We start from the raw sequence: 27,564 nt of genomic DNA, 5'->3' as shown, positions 1-27,564 counted from the left end.
TACCATCCTCCACGGCACTACCCTTTTATGCAGAAGTACTACCTGTTAAAGATCTGAGGTAAAGAATATATAAATTAAAATACATTTTTAAGGAAATATTGCTTTCTTTTGAATGAATAGTACTGTTACATGTGTGCCTTAAATAGTAGGAGGCAAAGGCTAATGTTAGGTCTGGTCTCCTTCCAGGTGACCATCTCCCATTACATTAAGTTCGAGTTGACTGAGGACTCCAGCACTCTCGAGTATTTGGGATCGATTCCAGTGGAACCTAGCCTGTCCCCACCAAGTGGTGAGTGGAGGTTAGTGTGGATCCAATACAACCATGTTATTGGGTTGGTTTTGAGCTTAATTGATTTATGATGTCTTTGACATAGAAGAAATGAGGCTGGACTCTGAATGAATGTTTTTATACTGTATAGGAAACCTGAAACCACAAAGAACTCTTTTTCATTCTCCATCGACACAGCAAAAACAGAAGTGTGGAAAGCGCCACGCTTATTTTTATCCTGAAGAAGGTCCTTGTTTACTATGTAGCCATCATCTTTGGCCGTAGTGTGACCGATACATATGTAGACGTGACAAGCCTACATGAATTACATGTGGACATAAACGTTAGATCTAGTTTGGAATTGTGTAAATATTTTGTGTTGAGCGATAAGAAGGTCTTCATGAGTTTTTGATTTTTCTGTCGCCACTGTATGTAAGTGTGTTAGTGGACATTTGTTGGTGTGCCTGTGTATGATTGATGGAACAGTGGCTGAGTGATGTTCTTTTGGTTTCTTGGGAAATTATTTCTAATTGCCCCAAAGATACAGCATATTTAATTTGTTTATGAATATTTGTTGTACAAAATAAATTTATATTTTGTGATAAGTAGTGTGCTAGTCTATTGGTTATCCAGCCTCCCTAATCACGGTTCATGTGTTTTGATTTATTATTGTACCTCTGAAATGAGAGACTTTTTTGAATAGTAAAGAGACTTTGGGAGAGAAGGCCCTGATAGCGATGCTTTGAACTGTGTCCTCGTGGCAGAGAAGCAGGAGTGTGTGCGAAGCTCGAACGTGCCACCTTGTCCCGTGCTGAAAAGGTGGGGAGGGAAGCCAACTGCTGAACTACCCTTACATTTTCTTTCTTGGAACACTTTTCTTTTTGCATACATTTTTGTCCCACACCATTTGTATTTAGAAGTAAGGATTAGCAATAGGTTTATTAGTATAGGCCCTTTTATTTTGACAGAGACTCCACTAGGACTGCAGTATTTATTATTTGATGGTCGTAGATTGCTCCTATCCTTTAGGATTAGATTGGCGTTTAACCAACCTATTGAAGTTCAATAAACACCCTTGAACTGTGATCACTTGTCTGTCTTCACTGTTTGATAACATGCCTTCCGTACATTCCCCAAATCATCTCTGTTTGGTGCGACCCTAGACATACTCATGGTAGATTTCAATCTACAAGCATAAAAAAGCCCACAGTTGGACTCCATTCTCTGACTACTCTTCAGTCACCCTTCGCAACCATCCGAGACACTCTCACAGTAGTTTACTTTATCTCGTCTTGCTCTCATTCGAGTGGATTGTGTCCTCCAACGTATTCCTCATCTTAGATGTATTCCATCCAGCTTTGCTGCTCTTCGGAAATTTTTTCGGCAGAGGGCGCCGTGCGTCAATGTCGTCCAGTCGATAGTCCCTCGAGGGCCTTCGTCGAGGGTGATGTCATCGGGTGTATAAGTAGCACGCGCTGCGCTTGTTTGCCTCAGTTCCGTTTTTCCGCAGTACATTGCTTCGGACATTAGGCGCGCATCGAGTTCTGTCAGGAAATATTATATTATGAGAAGAAATGATGTCCTCGTCATCGACGCCGACCACGACCCTGAGATCGGGTTTTAAGAAATGCAAGTCGTGCGGCTCAAAAATGTCGATCACGGATCCGCACCGCAAGTGTTTGTGGTGTCTCGGGGAAGGCCACGACATGGAGGCCTGTTCGAAGTGTCGGGCGATGACGGAAAAAAGGCCTTGCGAGAAAGGAGAGGAAAGCTACAGGTAGGTCGGAAGGATCGGAAAGCCTCTAGCGTTGAGTCGAGACCCCATGGGGAAAAATCTCCTCGACGCGAAAGGCATAGATCCAGATCTCGAAGCGAGTCTCATCGCTCGTCGTCTTCGTCGAAAAAGTCAAAGAAACAACGCCATAGATCTCCCTCCACCTCGTCGTCAGACGAGTCTCCGAAAATGAAATGCCCCACAAAACATTCGTCTTCCAAAGACTGGGAAGCATTTAGGGTCAAAATGATGGAGGTGTTTGAGAAAACGAAGCCTCGGTACGCGCCTTCTTCGGAAGCCGGCCGGGAGCGTCATCGCTCCGACACTCGAGCGCCCTCCTGCCCAGGTGATCGTAAAAGGAAGGATGGAGAACCTTCCAGGACGCCGAGCGAAAAACGCTCAAGTCGGGTCGACCGCTCGAGGTCACCGACACCGTCCGAGACCTTCCACGCCTCGAAGGGGAAACTGTCGAAGGCCGCCTCGACGCCCTCGAAGCAGACCCTGTCAACGACCACGATGTCATCGACACCGTCAACGCCTTTATCGACTTTGACGCCAAAACCTTCGGCGCCAAAGGCTCCTACCAAGCCAGGGCAGCTAGAAAAGGAGAAGGAGAAAACTTTCAAGGTTTTCAAGCCTCTCCATAGGAAAGAGTTTTTTAAATCCTTGACCTCAATTTTTGAGGATCAGGAGAGATCCGAAGAGGAAGATGTACCTTTTGGGTTGTAATATGGCACCCAAAATGTCCCAGAATGCTTAATATCGGAAGAAAGCAGGATGAAGGATTTGGTGGAGTCTTTACATAATGCAAGTGGCATTGATACCTCTCCTCAGAATGATTTTGGTAGACCAGATCCAGGAGAATATGCCAGTCCATCTTATCGTCAATTAATGACAAAGGTGGTAGACTACTTGGGATGGGCTAAACCAACAGCCCAATTCGTCCAGGACGATTTGACAGACATATTGGACCATGGTCCCACTGAAGACCCAGTTTTACCTTTTCATGTAGCCTTACAAAACAGATGGCCAAGAATTGGGAAACTCTGGATTCTATTCCTCGGGTGAATAAATCCCTAGCATCAAAATACCGCCCAGCCAGTAGCGACCCCGGCTATCTGTCAAAACATCCAACTCCCGAGACTTTGGTCATACAGGCAGCCACAGCTTCCAACAAACTTGCGTACCCGTCTATCCCTCCAGACAGAGAAGATAAGCGTGGATGGTTGGGCACGAAAGGTATTTTCAGCCGGGAGCATGGCATTAAAATCTGCCAACTCCACATGTGCCTTGGCAAAATTTTCGTACACTCTGTGGGAGTGCATCGCAATGGCGGCGGAGCACATACTAGAAGGGGAAGAAAGGGAAGGTTTCCTAGCCATCGTTAGAGATGGAAAGGAGGCCATGCAGGAATCCCTTCAATCTGGATTGGACACTGCGGATAGTGTAAGCAGGTCCCTGGGCACTAGCACAGTAATGTGCAGGTTTGCATGGTTACGGAAGTCGGGTTTTGCACCGGACGTACAGAACCGCCTCCTGAACATGCCTTTTGACGGGTCTCACCTTTTTGGCAACAAGGCTGACGAGAGCCTTGAGAGGTTGCAGACATCAAAAGCAGCGGCCAAATCTTTAGGAGCTGCTATTAGGAAACCTCAGCCTTTTCGTGCGCAAGGACAATCATGGAGGGGACGATCCTAGCGTTATTATACCTCATACGGGAAGACGAGAGGAATGGCCAGTCAAAGGGGCCAAAGAAAAGCCACTCGTGGTGGACGAGGAAAACGTGCTAAGCCAGCTCCAGCTGCAGCCTCTTTGCCACCAGCGGCTGCAACATCCGCCACAAAACCACTTTGAGGACTTGCACCACAAAACACCTGTAGGAGGCAGGCTGTCGCAGCATCTGCAAGAATGGCGAGCCATTACTTCAGATGTTTGGGCTCTAGAAATAATAGCCCCAGGCTATTGCCTTCCTTTTCTAAAGCAACCTCAAAGCAATCCACCAGGGAGACACCCGTTGAAGTTTTCAAATCCGCTCCTACAGCAGGAAGTTCTAACCCTGCTGGAGAAAGGTGCCATAGAACCAGTACCTGCAGCGGAGAGGAACAAGGGTTGGTACTCCCTGTATTTTTTGATCCCCAAAAAGGATGGAGGACTGAGACCCATCTTGGACTTAAGAAGCTTGAACAAGTTCCTCAGGAAGGAGAAGTTCAAGATGGTTACTCTTTCTCAGAACCTTCAGGCCCTTCAACTCCAGGACTGGTTGGTGTCATTGGACCTCCAGGATGCTTATTTTCATGTGCCGATTCATCTCAAGCACAGAAAATACCTGAGGTTCGTTGTTGGCGACTCACACTATCAGTTTCGAGTCCTGCCATTCGGGTTGACCTCCGCCCCGAGGGTCTTCACCAAGTAAATGGTAGTGGTGGCAGCGCACCTCAGCAGAAGGGGGATTCATGTCTACCCCTACCTGGACGACTGGCTAATCAGAGCGCGCTCTGCCGAGCAAGCACTGGATCATCTGAAAGTCACCTGCCACTTCCTCCACATACTGGGCTTCTCCCTCAACTTAAAGAAGTCTCAAATGACATCTTCCCAACAGCTTCAATACATAGGAGCTGTATTAGACACATCCTTGGGAAAGAGCTTGCCTCCCAAGATGAGGGCTCAAGACATTCTTCAGATGGTTTAAAAATTCCAAAATGCCCAAAATCTCCAGGCTTACGACTTTCTACGGTTGCTCGGCCTCATGGCATCCTGCACTTTTCTAGTGCCAGAGGCACACTTGAGGGTGAGATCCCTTCAATGGGCCCTAAAGACTCAGTGGTCCCAGTTCTCGGGTCAAATGACGGATCTTCTTCAGATTCCGAACAAGGTCAGACAAGACCTTCTATGGTGGACCTGTGCAGAGAACATCTTAAAGGGAGAACCCTTTTGGCAACCATTGCCGGAGATCACAGTAGTGACGGACGCCTCACTCCTGGGGTGGGGAGCACATGCCAACGATTTGACAATAAACGGTCGCTGGTCTCGGGAAAGAATGTCCTGATAATGACAGACAACACAGTGGCCATGCACTACCTAAACAAAAGAGGAGGTGTGGGGTCACTACCCCTGTGCAGAGAGGCAATGCAGCTCTGGTATTGGGCGATTCAAGAGGGAATCTCTTTAACGGCAATTCATCTAGCTGGGGAAGAGAATATGATGGCAGATGCTCTGAGCAGGCAGAGCACGGTGTCCCACGAATGGGAATTGGCTCAGTAAGTCATTCAAGAGATCTTTGCCCTTTGGGGAACCCCTCAGATAGACCTATTCGCAACCAGTACCAACCGAAAATGCGAAAGGTATTGCTCAAGGGAATTTCCCCCGAGAGGAGCCCTGGGGGACGCGTTCGTGGTGGATTGGAATTTCCCACTATTGTATGCGTTCCCTCCGATTCCCGTCATTCCTCAAGTCATCAGGAGGCTGAGACGCTTCGGGAACCGCATGATCCTAATTGCTCCGGATTGGGCCAGGAGAACGTGGTATCTGGACCTTCTAGATATGTCCATCTGTCCTCCAGTATGTCTTCCTCAGAGAGAGAACCTTCTCTCTCAAATGGAAGGTCAGGTTCTCCACCCAGAGGTCAGAACACTCAACCTTCATGCTTGGTATCTGAAAGGCTGAGATACAGGGATTGGAACCAGGCCAGCAACAAAGTCTCTGTACCGTTGCCGTTGGAAAAGGTTTTGCAACTGGTGCAGGGAAAAGAATGTCGATCCTTTTCTATGTTCTATTCCGCGCTCATCGGAAGAATGCTCCTACTTCAAAATTCCTTTGATAACACAATTCATAAAAGGTCTCACTAATGTGTTTCCTCCTCACCCATTTCAAGTACCAATTTGGGATCTACATTTGGTATTGAAATTCTTAATGTGTGACCTTTTTGAGCCTATGCACATGTGTCCATTAAGATTATTAACATGGAAAACAGCATTTTTAGTTGCTCTAACATCAGCAAGAAGAGTGAGCGAATTTCAGGCACTATCTTCTGGGCCACCCTATACTGTGTTCCATAAGGACAGGGTTGTGTTGAGGGTTAAACCATAATTTTTACCGAAGGTAATATCTGATTTTCATTTAAATCAGAAAATTGTTTTACCCTCATTCTATCCTCCACCTCATCCTTCTAAGGAGGAAGAAAGACTACACAGACTGGACCAAAAAAGAGCTTTAAGCTTTTACATCTCTAGGCTTTCTAGTCTTAGAGTGGACAGGCTACACTGGAAGAAAGCTGGGTCAATCAGTAACAAAACAAACAATTTCGCGCTGGATCGTGCTTTGCATTTCAGAATGCTACAGACTAGCACAAAAAGACCCACCTGAAGGGTTAAGAGCTAATTCCACCAGAGGCATCGCCGCTTCCACACCCCTTCAAAGAGGTGTCCCTATAAGGTCCATTTGCGAAGCAGCAACTTGGTCTTCGCTTCACACCTTCTCAAAATTCTATAACCTGGATGCTTCCCAGGAGCTAACTTTTGGAAAAGCAGTGCTTTACTCTGCCATCTAAGGGCATTTTAAAAAAAAAAGTAAACAAAACAAAATCTGACCCCTCCTCCAGAGGAACTATGCAAAATACTGCTTTGGGAGCCTATCTAAGATGAGGAATACGTTGGAGGACACAATCCACTCAAAGAACAAGTTACTTCTTACCTGATAACGTTCTCTCGATTGGATGCTCCTCCCACAGCCATTGATCATATGTCCCACCCCCTCCTTCATTTTGTCCCTCCTCCAATATCCCTCCCCTATCCTCCCCTTCTACTTTCACTAAACATGATTTCAAGCCCGATACCATGATAACTTATCTTGAACGTGTTAGGACCTCTCTCCCTCCAAGTCTCACTGATGCAACAAACAGGGCTTTAAGGACTTAAAATTGGCAATTGCATCTCCTTTCAAGCATTTACATAATTTCCCCTTTACGCCATCTCACCTATGCTTCAGAACCTTATTCAAACAGTTTGCAGCCTTTTCAAAATCCACTCAATCACTAGCATAGTGGAGTACTTTTTAGGACGGTTCAGTACCATTTTCATGGTACTTGATCTTATGGGAAATGTTTCTAAACACTGATTACATTGTCCACAGCTGCTCTCTAGATAGCAGCAGTGCTACAGCTTAATCCCAAGTACCTGTAAGTCAATTTATGACAGTCTTCCATTCAAGCCTGCTGGTGAAGTTGGTCTTGGGGGCGGGCGGGCTCTGGAGTATGCCTGGGGATCAGTCTGCTTCTGCTTTGTGTAAGAAGGGATCACAGAGTAGTGGTCACTGAGACCTGTAAATTGTTAGCAAAAATAATGTATCCATTTGTCCTAGAGCTGGTGTCGTACAATAAACATCTTGCATTATTGTTATCATAATAACAATAAGGTCAACATTTTCCTCATCAGACCCCCCCCCCCTCAATGTCCACACTGCAACCTGCGATAATTAGTCCGAAAAATGATTATCAATGTATGTATATTTGGAATTTTTAAGCTTCAATCCAAGAGTGTAGCAGGTATGGTAGCCCAAGCTCCAGTGTTAAGGAAGAGATGGGAGGGGTTTAAAAAATGAACTTATGGTCTGTCACAGAGTTAGGATCTGGATGGGGCCTGGGCGTTGAGGCTTGCTCGATGTGTCCATGGAATTTGAAGGCTTGCTAGACACTAGGTCGCACCTGCCAGGCCCTGAGTGAGGCAGAGAGTGACAAACTCAACTTCCTAGGCTCCAAACTCAACTCCCTAAACAGCAAGGAGTACACCGACCACAGTTCATTGTGGAGAGTGAGGGCCCAAAGCGGAGGTTACCTGAGTTTTCGCTTAAAGCACAGCACTCTAGAGAGAATATAAGAAATCTGAGAAAGTGGTAAGGACAATGCAATGGCAACACAGATTTCAGACATATGGGATCTTTTTTTTTTAATTCCTGACACGGCAGGTCAGAAGCGAGGGGTTAGGGAGCAGGCTTAGCAGCATTAGGGCCCATTGCCTGTGTCAACACCTGCTGTTGCTGCCTTCCTCTCCAATATCTTTTTCTCTACCTGTGGTGTCCCCCAGGGGTCGAACCTCTCTCCCTGGCTGTTCAACCAATACCTGGCACTCCTTGCCCACTGCATCACCTCTCTCTGCCCCAACTTTCAGTGCTATGCGGATGATACCCAGCTCATTTTCAGGCTGCCCTCTGCCTCCTCCTCTCCTTCCCTCATCTCTGACTGTCTGTCTGCCATCCAGGAGTGGTGTGCCGTCAATGACCTCTGCCTTAATGCCAGTAAGACTGAGATTCTACTCATCGGCACACCTACTCCCTCCTTCCCTGCATCTCTCTGGCCAGCCTCTCTAGGCCCTCTTCCTACTCCCACCTGCAAGGCCAAAAACCTTGGGGTCCTCTTCGACTCCACACTCTCCTTCTCTCCTCACATCTCTGACGTCTCTACAAAGTCACACTACCAGCTGCACTTCCTCAAGGGATTCTTCCTTTCCTCTCTTTCCCCCAGACGCTCACTGTATCCAGAGCCCTGGTTCTCAATAGGCTGGACTATTGTAACAGCCTCTATCTAAATCTGTCTGCCTCTACTCTCCGCCCTCTGCAACTTATCCAGAACAGAACTGCGAGACATATCCTTGGCCTCAAGCCCAGGGATTGTCTCTCCAGGACTGAAATCTCTGCACTGGCTCCCAGTGGCTGCGAGGATTAAGTTCAAAACCCTCTGCATTGTCCACAAAGCCTTCTGGGGCCTGGGGCCGCAATACCTTCAACTCTCTCTTCCTAAATATCGTCCCTCTCGAGCGCTTCGCTCATCCGCCTCTAACTCGCTCAGGGTCAGTCGCTTCTCCAAGCAACGAGTTGGTGGTAGATCTCTCCTCGGCAGGGGCCTCCCTCTGGAACAGCCTTCCTGCCTCCCTGAAACCTGAGGAGAACCATCTCCGGTTCCGGAAGCACCTCAAGACCTTCCTCTTGCTTCTGCTTTCTCTCCCCCGCTCCCTTGCTGAGTTCTTGACAGTAACTGCACTGGTCACCATTTCCATCCCGGGCCCTGGCCCGCCAGATGCCCATCTGCACTGCCTCCCTGGCAACCCCTGCACTTGGGGACTGTTTTTCTGTATCCCAGCAGTCCTCCTACCAGCACCTATCTCTGCACTTACCTTGCACTTACCACCTGCTGGCCGTTTTTATTATTTATTCTACGATCCCGTGTACTGCACTTTTCCCCTCTCCTTTACCCCTCTCACTTTCCCCCTTCCCATGCACTTGCGCGTTCTGAATGATACCTGGCCTAGTAAGATCGTTGTCTGTTTTCCTTTGTTCCCCCTCCCTTGCCTCATCGCGCCTTGAAACACTTGTGTATAGGCGCGTTATAAATGCCATATCATATCATATATCATATCATTGCATCCTTGCCCTGCCCTAGGTGTGGGCAGATAAGTTACCAAATGTTTAACCTTAAAAGAGATATGCAAATTATTGCCTTTAAAGTATAGGTAGCTTGAAGACATCTAGCTCCCGGATCATTTAAATTCTGGAATGGCCCAGCTCATCCATTTTTATGAGTGTGTATTGAGGCAACAATAGGCAGAGACCTGTTGACCTTTCTGCACGTCTACACCACTGCTGTTGTGCAATCAGTCACAGATCATTTGTTAGCGGCTGCATTGTGGGGTGCAAAGGATTGGCTCTTTAAAAAATATATCAGCCGTGTTAATTTAAGTCTCTTTCAGTTTACCGCCAAACCTACTCTTTCTGGTAACATCCTAGACTATTTAATCCTGCTTTTGCTTATGAGGCCCAAATACTAAATTTATTTATTTATTTAATTTATTTATTTAAATTTATAAAGCACGCATAAATGCCCTGAGGCATCGTGGCGCTGTTACAGTAAGCTCACGCTTAAACATAGGTATAGAGTAACAGTCAGATACAAAAGTACATTGATAGGTGGTACGGGACCAGGAAGGTCAAAGAGTTAGGCTTTGCTGAGGTTACAGTGCAAGCATAACTGTGCATATTTAAACATAGGTATATAGTAACAGTCGGTTGCAATAGTAGGTTTTAACTTGTATGAGACTGCGAGTGTAGAGGAGTTTAGCTTTGCTAAGGTAACAGTGCAGGCTTAACTATGCGTATTTAGGCATTAGCGGAAAAGGAGGGTTTTTAGGTTTTTGCGAAAGGTGGTGTATGATTTTTCATTCCTTAGTGAAGTTGGTAGGGCATTCCAGTACTTGGGTGCGAGGTGTTGGAAGCTAGATCCTCCAGCTCTAGATCTTTTGAACGTGGGAACATAGACCTGGTTGGCACAGTGGGCTCTCGTGGGTCTGTTGGTGGCGTTGAAGGTGATTCTTTCTGCGAGATATGGTGGAGCATCTCGTGTGAGGCATCTGTGTGTGATGGCCATGGCTTTAAAGAGTATGCGCTCCTTAACTGGTAGCCAGTGGGCCTCTTTCCTTGCTTGGGAGATGTGTTCCCTTTTAGGGATGGTCAGCGCTGCCCAGAGCGCGTTGTTTTGTGTAATTTGGAGTTTTGTTATGTTGTTGACAGAGGTGCCTAGAAAGAGAACATTGCAATAGTCCAGCTTGGTACTGTTCTGACTTGAGTGTCGTGTAGACCGATGAGTCCTCTGTCCCCAAGTGACGCACAGGGGAACTTAATAGAAACCCGCTGTGCGACCTTTGAGGCCACAGGTGGGAGATGTCTTCCCAGATCCACGGAGCCTCTGGAACACCGATGCTGTTGTCGAGAAGGAACGGGGTTAAGTACCAGGCAATCACAATACAGTCAGATAAACAAAAGGATCTAAAATGTCTTACCTATCTGGTGTAAGGGTAACCCAGGTAACCTAGTAGAGAGGTTCGAGACTCAGATGATGCGGCGGTCCCTGGAATGGTAGAACCGCAGGTTAGCGTGGATGAAGGGTTAGCCACCTGTAGGAGAGAAGGCTTGACTTGAATCCCAAGAAGGGAAAGGGCGTAGAAGTTCAGCAAGGTAACCAGGGATGATCCAAAGGCAAGTCGAGGTGAAGTCCAAAATCCGGCAACAGGTCAACAGTTCCAAGCAAAGGTACAAAAGGGGTGTCCGAGGGAGTCCGAGGTAGAGTTCCGTGATCAAGATAGCAAGGAGCAAGTAGTAACGCCAAACAGGGACTGAAGCCAGCTGAGAAGCAATGAGTGTTCTGTCTCTCAGACCTTTATACTGTGTGTCTGGGAGTCATGTGACGTCTCTGGATCATGTGAGGTCCAACAAGGACACGTGACTCTGGATCACGTGACCGACGTGGTGACGTAACACCGCCCCTTCTGCTATACGCTCTCCAAGGCAATTGCCAATGCAGAAAGGGTTGCAATCGAGCCCGTACACCAAAGCCGGTACGTTTTTTTCGGTTCTTTGGGTTAACCGAATCACCTGAGCCTGGAACCGTGGGAGGGGATGGTGGAGAAATGTGAGCAGTGTTCTGATGTGTAGTGCACTGATGTGCAGAGGATCGTCTAACATAGCCCCCCCCCCCAACGGCCCACGACCCCGTGGGCAGGACGGATGATCCCTATGGAAGCGGGCCACCAGCCGAGGGGCGTTCAGATCCAAGGCGGAAACCCACGAACGCTCCTCCGGGCCGTAACCCTTCCAATCCACCAGGTACTGGAGCCTACCCCTAAACCATCGAGACCCCAAAACGGCCGACACCTCAAAGACATCAGGAGAGGACAGGGACACCGGTGCAACAGGGGTACGGAGGCGGACAGAATCGGGGCAAGGCTTGAGGAGGGATACATGGAATACAGGATGGATACGCCAAGAACTAGGAAGCACTAGACGAAAAGCCACTGGATTCACTACCTGTGAGACTACATACGGGCCGACAAAGCGAGGTAGCAATTTCCGGCAACCCACTAGGCGAAGGTGACGTGAAGACAACCAGACCCTAGAACCTACCACTAGAGGGGGAGCAGCCAGACGTTTGCTATCCACACGGCCCTTCATGGCAGTCTTCGCTTCCGTGAGATGCACCACAGTACTAGCATGTACAGCAGACAGATCTCTAAGACACGTCGTGGCCGCAGGATTCGAAGAACCAGAAGCATCAGGGACTGGCAAGACTTTGGGATGTTGGCCGTAGAGGGCGTAGAAAGGAGAATAACCTGTAGCTGAATGAGCCGCGTTATTGTACGCGAACTCAGCAAGCCGCAAAACGGCCAACCAGGAGGTCTGATGTTGCAATATAAGGCAGCGAAGATACTGCTCCATAGATTGATTCGTCCTTTCGGTCTGCCCATCGGTCTCAGGATGATATGCCGAAGAATACCTGGTGTCAATGCCCAACAATTTAGTCAACGACCTCCAAAACCGAGAGGTGAACTGTGATCCTCGATCGGATATAATGACCGAAGGGAGGCCGAATAACATGAACACATGTTCAAAAAACAAGTCCGCCAAGACCGGGGCTGAAGGAATACCTTTACAAGGGACAAAACGAGCCATTTTTGTAAACGTGTCCACCACTACCCAGATGGAGTCAAAGCCTCGTGACTTGGGGAGATCAGTAACGAAATCCATAGTCAGTGTATGCCAAGGCCTGGGAGGAACTGGAAGCGGAAGTAGCAACCCAACCGGTCGGCCTCTCCGATGTTTAGCCTGAGCACACACTGCACATGAATTGACATAGCAGTCTACATCGCGCTTCATAGAGGGCCACCAACACCAGCGCTTGAGAAGATCTAGAGTGCGCTCTTGACCGAGATGGGCATTAAAAGGGGCATCATGAGACCACTCAAGGGCCAGATTACGAGTGTCAGGTGTGGGAAGGAATAGACGTTCATGCACGAAAGGCAACCCATCAGAATACACGGGGTCCCATTCTCGCAACTGGTCGGAATGATTGCTAGTCCAGGATCGGACCGAGTCTAATAATGACAATGAAGGTGTACAAAGACAAATCACATGACTCTTTCCGAGAACAGTGTCAGGAAAGGTTGGCAACTCGACCCCCCCTGGGGAACGTGACAAGGCGTCTGCTTTTCCATGTGCAGTGCCAGGACGATGCATAAGACGGAAATCAAAAGAGGAAAAGAAAAGATGCCATCGGACCTGTCTGCTATTAATGCACTTCAATGAGGCTAGATCCTGTAAATTCCGGTGGTCTGAGTATACAGTGATGGGATGTTTGGCCCCCAGAAGATGATGGCGCCAAACACGAAAGGCATCCATGACAGCCAATAGTTCTTTCTCCGTAACAGTGTAATGAGTCTCAGTACTGGAGAACTTACGGGAATGGTATGCCACTGGATGTAGTTTGCCTGTTGTAGGACACGTTTGTGACAGTACCGCACCGAGAGCAAAAGACGAAGCATCTGCCTCTACTATGAACGGAAGATCAGGATTGGGGTGCTGGAGTACCGGTGCGGTAGTGAAAGCAGTTTTCAGAGCCTCAAAAGCCTCCTGATGTTCCCCGTGCCAATGATAGGGTACCTGAGGACTAGTCAGAGCCGTGAGCGGCGCAACGATTGTGGAAAAAGAAGAAATGAAACGTCTATAAAAGTTGGCGAATCCCAAAAAGGCCTGCAAGGACTTGAGTGTTTGAGGTACTGGCCAATCTAATACTGCTTTGACCTTAGATTCGTTCATGGATAACGCCCCAGGGGTGATGTGGAAACCCAGAAACTCAACCGAAGTTTTATGGAACTGACATTTCTCAGGTTTGGCAAATAAGGAATGTTCTCTCAAACGGGATAGTACTTCTTGCACATGCTTTACATGGTCATCAAGATCACGAGAAAAGATTAAGATGTCGTCCAAGTACACAACCATGTAAACGTCCAGAATATCCCTGAATATGTCATTCATGAATCGTTGGAATGTGGCTGGGGCGTTACATAGGCCAAAAGGCATGACTAAATATTCGTACAAGCCGTAACGAGTACAGAAAGCCGTTTTCCACTCGTCTCCCTCGCGAACGCGTACTAAATTGTATGCGCCACGTAGGTCGAGCTTGGTGAAAACGGAAGCATGAGTTAAATGGTCCAGAAGTGGGGTGATTAACGGAATTGGGTATCTATCCTTTTTTGTGATAGCGTTAAGACGTCGATAATCCACACAAGGGCGTAAATCCCCCTCCTTCTTGGGTACAAAGAATATGGGACTTGCTGCTGGTGAAGTGGAGGGACGGATGTGTCCTACACGTAAGGCGTTCTGTACATACTTTTTCAATGCTTGTTCCTCCGAAGGGGACAAAGAATAGATTCTGCCCGAAGGGATAGCGGAATCAGGAAGTATTTCGATTGGGCAGTCATATGGTCTATGTGGAGGAAGTACCTCGGAAGAGCCCCGATCGAAAACCGATTCGAATGCTTTGTACTCAGGCGGAATCCCAGACACCAACCCCCCAACAGTATGTGAATGAACAATCTCTGGATCATCAACAGTGAGTTGAGCTAAAGCACCCAAGGCCCGAGAAGGTGTGTCAGAGGCTTGATGGACCGGGAGACAATAATTCTGACAGACTTCGGACTCGAAGAGTACAGTGCCTGACTGCCAATTGATCAGTGGGTTATGTTCGCGTAACCACGGTATTCCTAGTATGATACCGAATTGGGGTGTGGTAATTAAATCAAAACATAAGGTTTCTGTGTGTGTTTCTTGTATGTTCAACAAGAGTGGTGCAGTTTGGTGTCTAACAGGACCAGAAACCAATGCAGAGCCGTCTACGGCTTGGACATGTTCCGGTCGTGTTTTTACCACTAAAGGTAGGTTGAGGGAATGGGCCAAATCAATATCTATGTAATTACCAGTGGCACCTGAATCAATGATGATATTGACTGCATGAAGAAGGCCTGTAGAAGGACATAGAGTAGCCTTTACAGAGACGGGTTGGACACGAGCAAAGGCAAGAGAGGTACCCGGAGATGATGACGGGACACTCGACCTGTTCTCCGGATCTAAGGTCGAGCCATCCGAAAAACCTGGCTCTTCTGGGGACGTCGAGGACACTCTTTCACAAAATGTCCAGTGGTGCCACAATAAAAGCATGCATTGTCCACCCTTCTACGTTCCCTCTCTGATGTTGTGATAGGACTACGTAAACCTCCCACTTGCATAGGTTCTTCTGTACTGGAAGCAGGAGTACTAGCAAGAGTAGGATGGGACGAGACCCCCAATTCAGCTCTACGCTCTGATCGTCGTGCATCTACCTGCAAGACGAGATCAACCAATTCCTGATACTGAGTAGGCATAGAAGGGATCACGGATAAAGCATCTTTCATGGTGTTACTCAACCCCCTATAAAAGACCACCGCCCGCTTGTTTTCTGGCCATGATGTTTCTGCGACTAGCTGATTGAAACGGGTAATGTATTCTATCAAAGTCTTTCTACCCTGAGTCAGTTCTAAAAGCTCCAAATCCCTAGACTGCACCTTGTGTCGAGTATCGAATACTCGAGACATTTCTAGAACCAACAAATCAAAGTCGTAAAGGACTGGGCTGTTATTCTCTAGCAGGGGATTAGCCCAAGCGGCAGCCGTTCCGGCTAAATGGGAGAGGGCGAAGGCGGCTTTAGTAGTGGAAGTAGGAAAAGCCACAGGTCTGCATAAGAAGTGTAACTTGCACTGATTAACAAAGGTTCTGAATTTCTTGGGGTCACCTTGATAGCGTTCTGGAGCAGCCAGGGGGGAAGGAGATGGGAGGATCATTGGAGTTGGGACTGTAGAATTAGCCAAGGGAGGGGGTGTAGTGAAGGAGCTGGCATCTCCAAACTCAGGGTCTGCAGGAAGGGAATGCTGAACACTCTGTATGGAATCCAACCTTTGGTGGATCACTGTGTTCGCGGCTGCCATATCTGCCCTTAATACTGTAATTGCCTGGACTAAAGCAGCTATGGGTTCTTCCGTGGATCCCTGCATCGTCAAACACGACTATACGGCTTCTCAGTCTGTTCTGACTTGAGTGTCGTGTAGACCGATGAGTCCTCTGTCCCCAAGTGACGCACAGGGGAACTTAATAGAAACCCGCTGTGCGACCTTTGAGGCCACAGGTGGGAGATGTCTTCCCAGATCCACGGAGCCTCTGGAACACCGATGCTGTTGTCGAGAAGGAACGGGGTTAAGTACCAGGCAATCACAATACAGTCAGATAAACAAAAGGATCTAAAATGTCTTACCTATCTGGTGTAAGGGTAACCCAGGTAACCTAGTAGAGAGGTTCGAGACTCAGATGATGCGGCGGTCCCTGGAATGGTAGAACCGCAGGTTAGCGTGGATGAAGGGTTAGCCACCTGTAGGAGAGAAGGCTTGACTTGAATCCCAAGAAGGGAAAGGGCGTAGAAGTTCAGCAAGGTAACCAGGGATGATCCAAAGGCAAGTCGAGGTGAAGTCCAAAATCCGGCAACAGGTCAACAGTTCCAAGCAAAGGTACAAAAGGGGTGTCCGAGGGAGTCCGAGGTAGAGTTCCGTGATCAAGATAGCAAGGAGCAAGTAGTAACGCCAAACAGGGACTGAAGCCAGCTGAGAAGCAATGAGTGTTCTGTCTCTCAGACCTTTATACTGTGTGTCTGGGAGTCATGTGACGTCTCTGGATCATGTGAGGTCCAACAAGGACACGTGACTCTGGATCACGTGACCGACGTGGTGACGTAACACCGCCCCTTCTGCTATACGCTCTCCAAGGCAATTGCCAATGCAGAAAGGGTTGCAATCGAGCCCGTACACCAAAGCCGGTACGGTTTTTTCGGTTCTTTGGGTTAACCGAATCACCTGAGCCTGGAACCGTGGGAGGGGATGGTGGAGAAATGTGAGCAGTGTTCTGATGTGTAGTGAACTGATGTGCAGAGGATCGTCTAACAGGTACCAATTGTGGCTCTGGCGATGGATAGACAGTTTTTGGTGGAGAGGAAAGACTTGACTGCGTTGATCACCTTGGTGGTGAGCGCTGAGGAGGATGCTATGGCGTTGACCTGGCGGGACATGGATAGTGAGGCATCTAGGTGAACACCTAAGGTTTTGACAGTCTTGGAGACTGTGATGGTGGAGTTGTCGATGATGAAGGATTTGTATTGTGGGGGGAGTTTGTTGAGCGTTCGCTGGTCCCTACTATGAGGATTTCGGTTTTGTCCCCGTTTAAGCAGAGGTCAATGGCAGCCATCCATGTTTGTATGGCTGTGTAGATTTTGGTTAGGGCTGCCATGTCTTCTTCATAGGTACCAGTTAGCGGGATTAATACCTGCGTATCGTCCGCTATGTTGCGAGAGTCAAGATTATTGAAGAGTGGAAGGGTAAATATATTGTAAAGAGTCGGTGTGGTGCATGAGCCCTGGGGAACGCCGCAGTGGATGATAGTCGGGGTTGCTGAGGCCGTGTCTGAAAAGACCTTCATGAGTCTTCCGTTTAGAAACAAGGCCACCCAGGCGATGGCTTCGGGGGAGAAGTGTGCTTCATTTTTTAGGTGTCGGCCTAGGATATCATGGTTAACAAGGTCAAAGGCAGCGGACAGATCCAATAGGAGGAGGAGTGCCGGTTTGCCTTTGTCCATGATGTCCCCAAGTTGTATTTTTAGATCGAGTAGGGCTGACTCTGTTCCGTGACCTGGTCGGAAGCCTGACTGTCTTTTGCCTAGGATGTGGTTAGTTTCAAGATATTCCTGGATTTGTGTGTAGGCAACTTTATCCAGGATCCTGAGCAGGAAAGGCATGGTGGTAATGGGCCTATAGTTATTAGCCACTTCTGGGTCAAGAGAAGTTTTTTTTAGAAGAGGGCGTACCCAGGCTTCTTTGAGGCTGTCTGGAACTATGTTGGCATTAAATGAGGCATTAATGAAGGTTTTGAGGAAGGGGGCGAGTGTTTCGGTGCAGTCTTTAATCAGACTGGCTGGGCATGGATCTCCTTTGCAGTTAGATGGTTTGATTTTGTTCATTATCTCAATGACTTCATGTTCTGTAACTTCCCTGAATTTGAAAGGGGTTGTCGGGGTTTTGGAGGAAGGGGGCTCTGAGTTGGTGGTGTGTAGAAGGTTGGTAGTGGTGGTGGATTTGAGGTGCTGAGATAGGTTTTTGTGGTGCTCCTTGATTTTGGCTTGTAAGAGTTCAGTTGTATTCAAGAGTGCAGATTGAATGGAGTTGCACCAAGTTTGGTTTTTAACAATATCTTGTGATTTGGTAGCTGGTGTGGTGAGTTCTTTAAAGATGGCGAAGAATTCTTTGGATTTGGAGCTTGCATTCGTGATTCCTTCATTATAGGAGGCTGACTTGGCTGTGATTATAGCTTTTCTGTATTGGGTGGTGATTTTTTTGTAGGAAGAAAGGGTGGCTGGGGATGGGGATTTCTGCCAGGTGTTCAATGCTTTTCTTTTCTGGGAGCGGAGTTCTTTAAGTTCAGTGGAGAACCATGTGTAGGAGTGTTTCACTGTTTTGGCTTTTTTATTCTGTAGAGGGGCGATGGTGTCAATGGCAGTGCTTATGGTACTCTTATAGATATCTGCTAGTTATGATGGGTCGGTGGACTTGAGATCTGTAGTGAGGATGCTTAGATGTGGTATGATCTTATCTTTAGTAAGATTTTTGGCGCATCTTGCCAGGGCTGGATTGATAGGGTTGGGCTTTTTGGTTTTGGATATGACTGGGATAAAGAAGTGAATGATGTGGTGGTCTGACCATGGGGTTGGGGTGTTGGAGCTGATGTCGATGTGGCAGTTATGGTCGGCTACCCAGTCAAGGATGCAGCCTTTGTTGTGTGTGGGTGAGGTTATTTTTTGGTCAAAGCCTAGTTCCTTTAAGGCTAGTGAGAGAGATTTGGCTGGCTTGTACTTTTTGTCGTTGTAGCCTAGGTCAAGGTCACCTAAGTGGATGCTTTTGGAGGAGAGCTTTAAGTTTTCTGTTAGTAGATGTAGGAGTTTCTCTTGGAACTCCAGTAGTGGGCCAGGTGGGCGGTAGACGAGGTTGATGTTGATGGTGGAGTTAGGGGAGAGGGCGATTTTTATAGCTAGGGAGTCTATGGAATCGCCAAGATGAGATGTGATTTGTCTGGCCTATAGGTGATCTTTCAGGATGAGTGCTACCCCACCTCCTACTGAGGAAAGGCGATCTTGCCTGATGATGGAGTAGCCCTGTGGGATGGCAAGGTTGATGGCTGTTCCTGCAGCGCTGTGCAGCCAGGTCTCGGTGATGGCTAGGATGTCGAGGTTGATAAGGAGTTCGTGAATTTCAGTGGCGTGGGCCGGGATGGATCTAGCGTTGATGAGGGCACACTGTAAGTTATGTGGTGTCTGGGATGAGGAGCGTGTGGTGTTGAGTGGTGCAGGTGGAGGAGGGTTGTGGTGTGCCAGGAATGGTGTAGGTGGGGGTGGTATGGCCGAGTGGGGGGGTGCGTTTCTGTGGTTTTTGGTGAGTTAGGTGGGGATAGGTGGGTGATGCTCGGGTATCTTGAGCGGAGACCCAGGAGTTGGTTCCTGATGTTGGTGGGTCTAGTGTATGCTGTAGTAGTAGGTGGAAGGTGAGTTGCTGTGACATTGCTTTTGGTGAAGAAGGAAGGTAGGATGTAAGTAAGGGAATATTGGAGAGGAAGGTAGGGGGGGACTGGTGAGCTGGTTGATTGAGGGGGAGTCATGGTGAGCAAGGGTAAAAGGCTCAGGCTGAGAGCGGCGCTCAAAGAGGGGAGTGGCTAGATGCAGGATGCAGTATGGGCCTGTGCAAGTTGCAGCAAACAAACTAGGTATAGGCAAGTAAGGGGGTGCAGCTAGGTGCAGACGCGCAACAATAAATGGCATTCAATGGCAATAGAGGCAGATGCTAGATGTAACAAACAGTTCAGTATGGGCAAACAGAGGTGGGTGCAGCTAGGTGCTACGAGCAACATTCATAAAGCATTCAATATTCATATATCAGTACAGGCAGGTGCATAGAGCAGCATTAAATCACAGTGTGGGCATATAAGAGAGGTATGCAGCCGTGAGCAACATGCAGCAGACCATGGCAAGTTCAGAGTACAATTGTCACGTGAGGGATAGGCAGCTACTGTGAGCCGAGTGGCCATGCCCTAAAAATGTGATGCATATGGGGAGAGGGTGACAGATTATGGCGGTGCTCAGGGCGCTTGTGTGTACATGGAGCGCACTGCCAATGCGCTCGTGGGCCAGTAGCAGCAGGGTGTATGGGGCGACGGCCAGGTGATCGGGTTTCGCGTGTGCGGGTGGAGGTTGGGGTAGCCAGCTTGGAGATCGGGAGTGCGCATAATATGCTGATAGTTAGCTTACCCATTGACCTCAGGAGCTGGATGGCGATGGTAAGCGATCCTGGGACAGCGGCTCTTCCTTGCCGGCGCTCGCCTATGGGGGCCAGGGGGTCTGGCAGACGGCAGATCCGGTAAGTAACAGGCAAGGAACAAGTAACAGCCTTGCTTCCGTGGGCCTTGCGGTGAGTGGGCCGGCTACGCCTGCCGGCGGCCAATCAGGGGGTATAAGGTGCAGGCAGCCAATCGGGTGAAGGTAATGGCTGATGTGGGCCTCGTTAGGCTCTTAGAGCATGGAACAAAGAACGGGCGGCCATCTTGGAGTGTGGTGCCCTTGTGTGTACCTGAATAGAAAGGTAGGTACTGTAGAAGCGAAATCTTCTACATTAGGCAAAGCAGCCTAATTTCTCCTCCATATAACGGCCATATAAATCCCACACTAACCCTATCCTGGGCCTCGGCTGGTGGTCCATCATGTATGGGACCATTTATTTGAACGCAAACTTAAATCTTAAGTTTTAGACTTTTTTATCCCTAACTTGAACCAACAAGTTATTGCAAACTCTAACTCTGTCATCAAAATGTACAGTAGTATATTGGTAATTTCCTTATTGGGTGTGCTTTTGTGTGTGAAAAGTATACCTTATTGGCCCCCTGAGCCCCCTCCAGGAGTATGCCTTGATTGCTCAGAATTGCTACCACTTTGAGAGTCAATTTAACTTAAACAAAACCCTGCTTCACAACCAATTGTTGATCGTCTTAAACCTTCTTCATAGTGATATTTAACATCCTGACTGTCCTCTATACACTCCCTTTCCTCCTGTCTGCTTTCAACCATTTACAACCTGCACCTTTTCCTCTTGATCATAGTTCCTTCCCTACAGCCACCCCAGACTGAACATACACCCATCCTCTGGTCTGCCAACCTATCCGGTGCCTCTGTTATCGCATTTGCATGGCAAACAGCAAAGAAACTTGCAGATCTCACCTGCTTCTACCTATGGCCTCTATTCAACCTGTCACGTTGCACTAGCACCTTCTCAGCCTCATTCATATCCACCTTAAATAAGCTTACTGCTGATCCCAACAACCAGGTAGTTATTTTCCTGTGTCTCATCTTCTCTGCTATTTGAATGTCTTAGTATGTGTGCTTTACAGCTGCGTAGTGGCTTACCTGGAAGCTTATGTACTCTAAAGCCCACTACAATCTGGGTTCCCTAGCAGACTTTCCATGGAATTGGCACTCACCCAATTAGTAGACTTTCTCACCAGGTCCCAGCACTGCTATCTCTTTTCTGTACTCATTATGCTTGATTGCTCTGCTGCTGTTGGCACTGTGGACACCTCTCCCCTCTAGATCCTTTGCCCCCTTGACGTCAAGAACACCCCCTTTGTTCGGAGTGTCTCTATGTGTCAGGCAGCACCTTTTGTATCTCTTGGAACTCGATGACCCCTTCTTCCAGCTCCTTCTTGATAAGAGTCCCACAAGGATTGGTCCTTGGACCTCTCCTTTTCACTCTTTACACCAACCACTCTTGTAGAGGAGGTCCCAAATAAAGCCTGCAGTCCCATCGCCCATTTTGAAGTACCAGGAACGTTCACACCAAAATATGTGACGTATGATGAGCAAATAAACCAGCAGTGAGCCGCAGTAGGACTCTGCCCAGTACCCATCAGAAGAGCAACACCTATCTATTGAAGTACCAATACCCAGCCAACCATGGACAGTAAGGTACCCATTGAGAAAACCCTACCAACAAATGAGACGAAATGAAGATTGCCTAAGTACCGTCCCGGAAGAAACCAAAAAGGTCTTAATGGAAGACGAATGGTGACGTCACGAGACCCGCGACAGATTCACAGATAGAACAAATGACGAACCAAGAATGACACAAGGAGACAAAACGCCCTCAGAAAAGAGATTGTGAGCTTAAAGTGATAGAAAGCTATCAAAACGTAAGAGAGTTAAGCTGTAAGCAAAATGAATACAGTCGATCAGTTTACGCCTGTACATATGCTTGAAACTTCAAGAAAGCTAAGAAAACAGTGCGGCTTGCTATGCTAAGTAGAAGAATAACGCAGCAAGCGCCATTATACATAATCTACCTCAAAACGAAGCACAGTATTATAGGTGCGATTCCACTTTGCACGAAAAGCAGAATCAACTCGAGTTACTAAAGGCCAAACAAGACAAGATTCATATTCTAGCAAAATGAGAAGAGACGGCTGAATCGAAACTCAGCAGATGCAACTCGTGCCAGGAGAGCCAAGGTCATACCAATAGAAGGAATGAACAGTAACTACCTCTAATTGAAACTTAAGAACACAATATCCTGTCTTTGAAAGGCCAAGATAAGGAAGCGTAGGCAGGTGGCAAGCCGAAGAAGAATTAAATGCACAAATCGAGAGAAACTAGGCAAATTCACGGTGTCTGCATCACGTGACCATCCGAACGAGGAGAAGCACAAGTTCACACGTATGCTTGGCATCCGCCCAGGAAGAAATATCGGAACTTTCCCAGACAGAAGATGCAGTTTCGAGGCCAACCACAGTAACATAATTGACACGTTGTTGAAGTGATGATTGATTGTAACCTTAATTGGAGGAAGGTTGGGTAGCTGAGGGGGCACCCTGCACCTGGCTGACCATTCTGCGTACTGCTAAGCAAAGTGGAAATGTATACATGGGGTTGGTGCCAACCCAATCACAATGGACCAAATAATCTAGGGTCCTATAGTTAGTAGAACCAATGGGACGTTGTACTTTTAATGACGTCTACATTAGTCATTTTGAAGGAAGGGCTTAGACGCCCACCTGACAGTATACCCAATCCCCTCACTCCATTACCATATACAGGTAAGGCACCTATATTAAAGTTACCTTTTCCGAACCAATAGAAATGCTTATTAACTTTTGAGTGTTACACGTCACTTATGATGAATTTTTAGTATAAATTATGTGTTTTTTATGAAGTTCATTGGAGTTGAAGTGAGACGGACTATCACATCACTGCTGATTGCCATGACTCCACGTTTTTTGTACTTGTCATTAAACGGACTCCCTTTGCCAAACCATTGAGTTGTCCTTATTGATTGGTGTTGGAGTAATAAATCTGCACCCCCATCCATCTCAAGGTGCAGCTATCTCATCTTAAAGTACTCTCAGAGCAAACCTCGGCTCTATGGGCCGGCCGGGGGTCTCCCGAGTACACTCTTCTTTGCAAACTCAGTGTTACGCTCACCTGGCTCCCACAGGGGCGTCGATCTGAACTGGACAGCTGCGGTCTCCACCAATGTGACGCGTAGTGCCGAGAGGATGGACTGGACTGGCCCACCTAGCTTTGTTTGCTTGGCCTGTAGGAATATTCTTCTGCAAATTGAGAAAGGGAATTAACCACCCGTGGAGTTGAGCGTTGACCCCTCCCCACTCCCACTGTTCTCCCCACTGATCACCTTTGATGTCCCCTCTTATAGTCTCACCTGATGGTTTGGAAAGATGAGCTCTCCATCCTGCATTGAGTGCAGGGGCGCGTAGATAACCAGTTGCGTCACTGGCTCAAAGGAATTGGTGAGTTCCAGAACAATATTGGCTCTGAGATTTCCGGCATGACGCCGTAATTATGTAGTTCGTAAGAGTTCAAATGTCTGACTTTCACTCTGTCCGATTCCTTGCAGGTTGCAGCTTGACCCTAGCGAAGAGTTCCTCGTGGCAACCGGTAATATTCAGGTAATGATTTGTATTATCCAACACAGTTCGATAAAATAATGTCAATATGTAACCTGTTGCTTTCTCCCTTTTTCAGGCGCTGAGAGAAAGTATGAAGTCTCAGGGAATAATGCCTCTGGCGGTAAAATCAGGTAAGTTTATTGTGGTGAGGAGGGTTCCCGTTGTTTGTCCCTTTGTTTCACCTTGCTGTCCTTTTGTTTCCCCTTAGGGGCCGGGGTTCGGCGAGGATGCAGTGGAAGCTGCGCTGACCCGTGCAGAGGAATAATACCCTCAGTGGTAAAATCAGGTAAGTCTATGGGGGGTAACTAATATTGCCTCTGTGTATTCCCTTGGCTCACCTTGCTGTTCTTGTCTTCCCCTTAGGTGCCGGAGTGCGGCGGGAACATGCAGAAGGATGCGGTGGAATGTGAAGATGCTGCGAAGGCCGGTGAGTTCAGCGCGGCGCTGCAGCAGGCGAGGCGACATGCATTAAATAACTTCTTTCTTCCAGCTCGAAGGCGCGATGGATCGGGAATTCAGGTAAGGATGAAAGGTATTGCTCTTGTTCTAACCTTTTCTCCTTCTTTCTCCCTTTTTCTAGGAGCTCCAGACTCGAGGCGGGCGTGGCAGAAGACTGGATGCAGACTTGCAGGCACGGTGAGCGTTATGCTGCTGGATGCAGAATAACGCGAAGCGTGTGCTGCTCCTTGGGCGTGGCTTAAATAGCCTCCAAAGTAGTCACAGGTAAGTATTCCTGCACAGCCCCACCTGAGTAAAAAATAGTCCCTAGGTAAAGTAGTCCCTTCCAAGTCTCATTTGGCTTGCAGCTCTTGCAGCATGGTCTGCATCAGGTAAGTTTTAATCTATGAGCCTGGTGCCTATGGCGCCAGGACTGACTCTCCATATGAGCCTGGCGCCATAGACGCCAGGACTGCACCCAAATAGCCCCTAGCAGGGGTTGTTGGGCTTGCTTGGAATAACTTGATGCCTGCTTCCGGGGTTGCTGGACTTGGTCTGGGTCCCCGGGGGTAGGCATCATGACACTCAGATTGTCCTTTGTATTCTCATATCATCTATTTACTGATGGTACTCAAATGTTCTCCTTGTCCCTTTCCTTCACTTCCGAAGTATCCTCTCACGTCAACAACTGTCTCACGCCCCATTAGTCACTGGGTGATTAACTCTGTAAGTATTAAAGTGATCTATCTCCTGGCCTTAAAAGCCTCCCCCCATATCCGTTCCACTGGATGTAAGCAAAATCGCTCCCTTTTAAAACTCCACCTCATCTCCCAATTCATCCATGGACAAGCTTTCTCTCTCCATCTGGCTGAGTCTATCTACAGTTACTGTCACCATCCTGCGAACATTGCTCTGAAGATCTCTCTTCAGTTTAGCTGTCCCCCATCCAACCTGTGCAGCCTCTCACTTTTGCCACATCACCCACCCTGTTCCTCTTCACTGGAATTCCCTGCCACCAGGAATCAAAATATAAGTTCAAGATCACTCTCATGAATCATCTTCTCTCCCATGAGTGATCCGTGCTATCTATCCACGCCCAACCCCTGCAGTTTCCAATACAGCAGCCGGTATAACAGGCATGGACAACAGCTTTGCCAGAGATCCGATAACGCTCAACAAATGGCAAGTGGACAGCCACCAACTACCCTAGGTCTTCCTCAAGTGGGGCTCACCAGACATTGACCTCTTTGTGACACAGAAGAATGTCGAATGACAATGCTTTGTCAGCAGACGCAACCATCTGGAGTCTGAATCAGTTTGTTTCTTGGTTATTAAATTTTCTTTGCACTTTCCCACTGATATACCTAAGCCCTGCGGTCTCCTCCAGACTTTATTTAGTGCCCTCTTTGCGCCATGATTCTGATGGTTCCAACTTTCCCCACACAGATCTGCTACCAGGAATTTCTTGCACTGCCTTGCCAGAAATTAGTCATGCTCTGGGTACGTCTGAAATTGTTGACGAGGGACAGAGAGGCAAGGTCTTGCAACATGATTCCAGATCTCTCATTTTGACAACACTGTACTTGGGAGGCTGTGCTTCGGACGCTTGACATTTTCAGGACTGCATTGATGTAATGATGGTTGCCGGAGTTTCTACAGCACATACGACCTATCAAGTCAAGTGGAAGCAGTTCTCGCCATTGTTCGCTTGAAAATGACAGCAAAACCTATCAGCAGGGCTTCATCATGTCTTAAATTTCTACTATAGTTGGGCAAATCAGGCCTCCAGAAACCATATTTTAAAGGGCATCTTTCAGCAGTTGCTTAGAATAGGAAAGAAAGGGTAACACAATCCCTGTTGTCGTATCCAATTAAGTAATTCCATAATTGCCTCCTCAGACCTATATTTCCGGTTTCTAAACCAATTGCATGCCTGGAATTCAGCACAGTACTAGTGGCACAAATGGAACATCCCGTCAAGGCTATGCATAGGGCTGACATAAAATTCAAATTGTGGAAGACCATCTTAATCGTGGCTGTCACATCAGCAAGATGACTCATTTCCACTGAAGCCTTCTCAGGGATGGAACCTTAAACCCTATTCCTCAGGGAAAAGGTGGTGCTTAGAAGACACCTAGTGTTTCTTCCATAGGTGCCATCTGAGCTCCCCATCGAACTGTCACCACACCCCTCTTTTTTTATTTTTGAAACAGGTCATTGCACACTAGTCAAACACGCCCTGTACCCTGTTGATACAGATGTTCATTATTTTCTGAAGGTTGCCTTCAGGAAACCCAATCAACTCTCTTTCGAACCATGCATTTTGAGCAATCAGTATTCAAACAGGAAACCCCTGCGTGGATTACTGCATGCCTAAGGTTCGGTCATTCAGCAGTGAACAGACCACTTGAGCGATCCTTAAATAAACATTCTACTGGTGATACAGCTTTGAGGACAGGTGTTCATGTTCCACTACAAGGCACTACTATTGCAGAGGTTACATAGACTTCTTTTTGAAAGTTTTCTTTTTTGGTCAGAAAAAAAAGATAATAGTTTAATGTCGAAAGGAAGTCGATGTGACAATGTCAAACCCAAGACACGAGCAAAGCAGCCATGTTGAGGACACCACGCACCTCCAAATGTCATTAGTGTCAATGTGTGAACATAAGAAGTGGACTCAGCAGTGGAGCAGGGTGTTCGCCATCAACTTTTGCGTTAAGATGAGGCATTTCTTCATTAATGCGTTCTTCCTTGTTCCCCTTTCATTACTGTAATCTTTTTTAATCATGTGAATTGGCCCACATTTCTCTAGCCTTGCTATTTGGAAAAGAGTAGTGTTCACAAGCTTAGCTTAGCTCAATCTTACAATAAAGGAGTTCTGTTCATCTTTGACGCTAGGAAGACATGCTTTCAGTCAACTGAGAAAGAGCAGTTCCATTATGCAGAGATCTGTCATTGGATATTGAACCCCCAGGTCAGAGCTGCTGTTAGTTGTCAAGATACACCTTCGAAGCTTGCCTTGGAGAATGGGCTCTCCAAAGGTCGAGTTTCACAATTATACAAATTGCTCGATAAGATTGATCCAAATGAAACCTTGCACTATATGGGGAAGTGGGAGGAAGAGCTGGGTATTCCAGTTGGGG

The 27,564-nt window shown here is 47.6% G+C and overlaps 1 protein-coding gene across 2 annotated transcripts in view; it reads left to right on the top strand.

Annotated features, from left to right (window-relative positions):
* Positions 1-27,564, top strand: part of AFG1L (AFG1 like ATPase) — a 2,086,687-nt gene that overhangs the window by 1,445,184 nt on the left and 613,939 nt on the right. The gene's annotated exons all lie outside the window — the stretch shown is intronic.

The sequence above is a fragment of the Ambystoma mexicanum genome, chromosome 4p (genome assembly GCF_040938575.1).
Source record: "Ambystoma mexicanum isolate Mex_15411 chromosome 4p, UKY_AmexF1_1, whole genome shotgun sequence".
Lineage (NCBI taxonomy): Eukaryota > Metazoa > Chordata > Amphibia > Caudata > Ambystomatidae > Ambystoma > Ambystoma mexicanum.
This window is presented reverse-complemented; position numbering and strand designations above follow the sequence as displayed.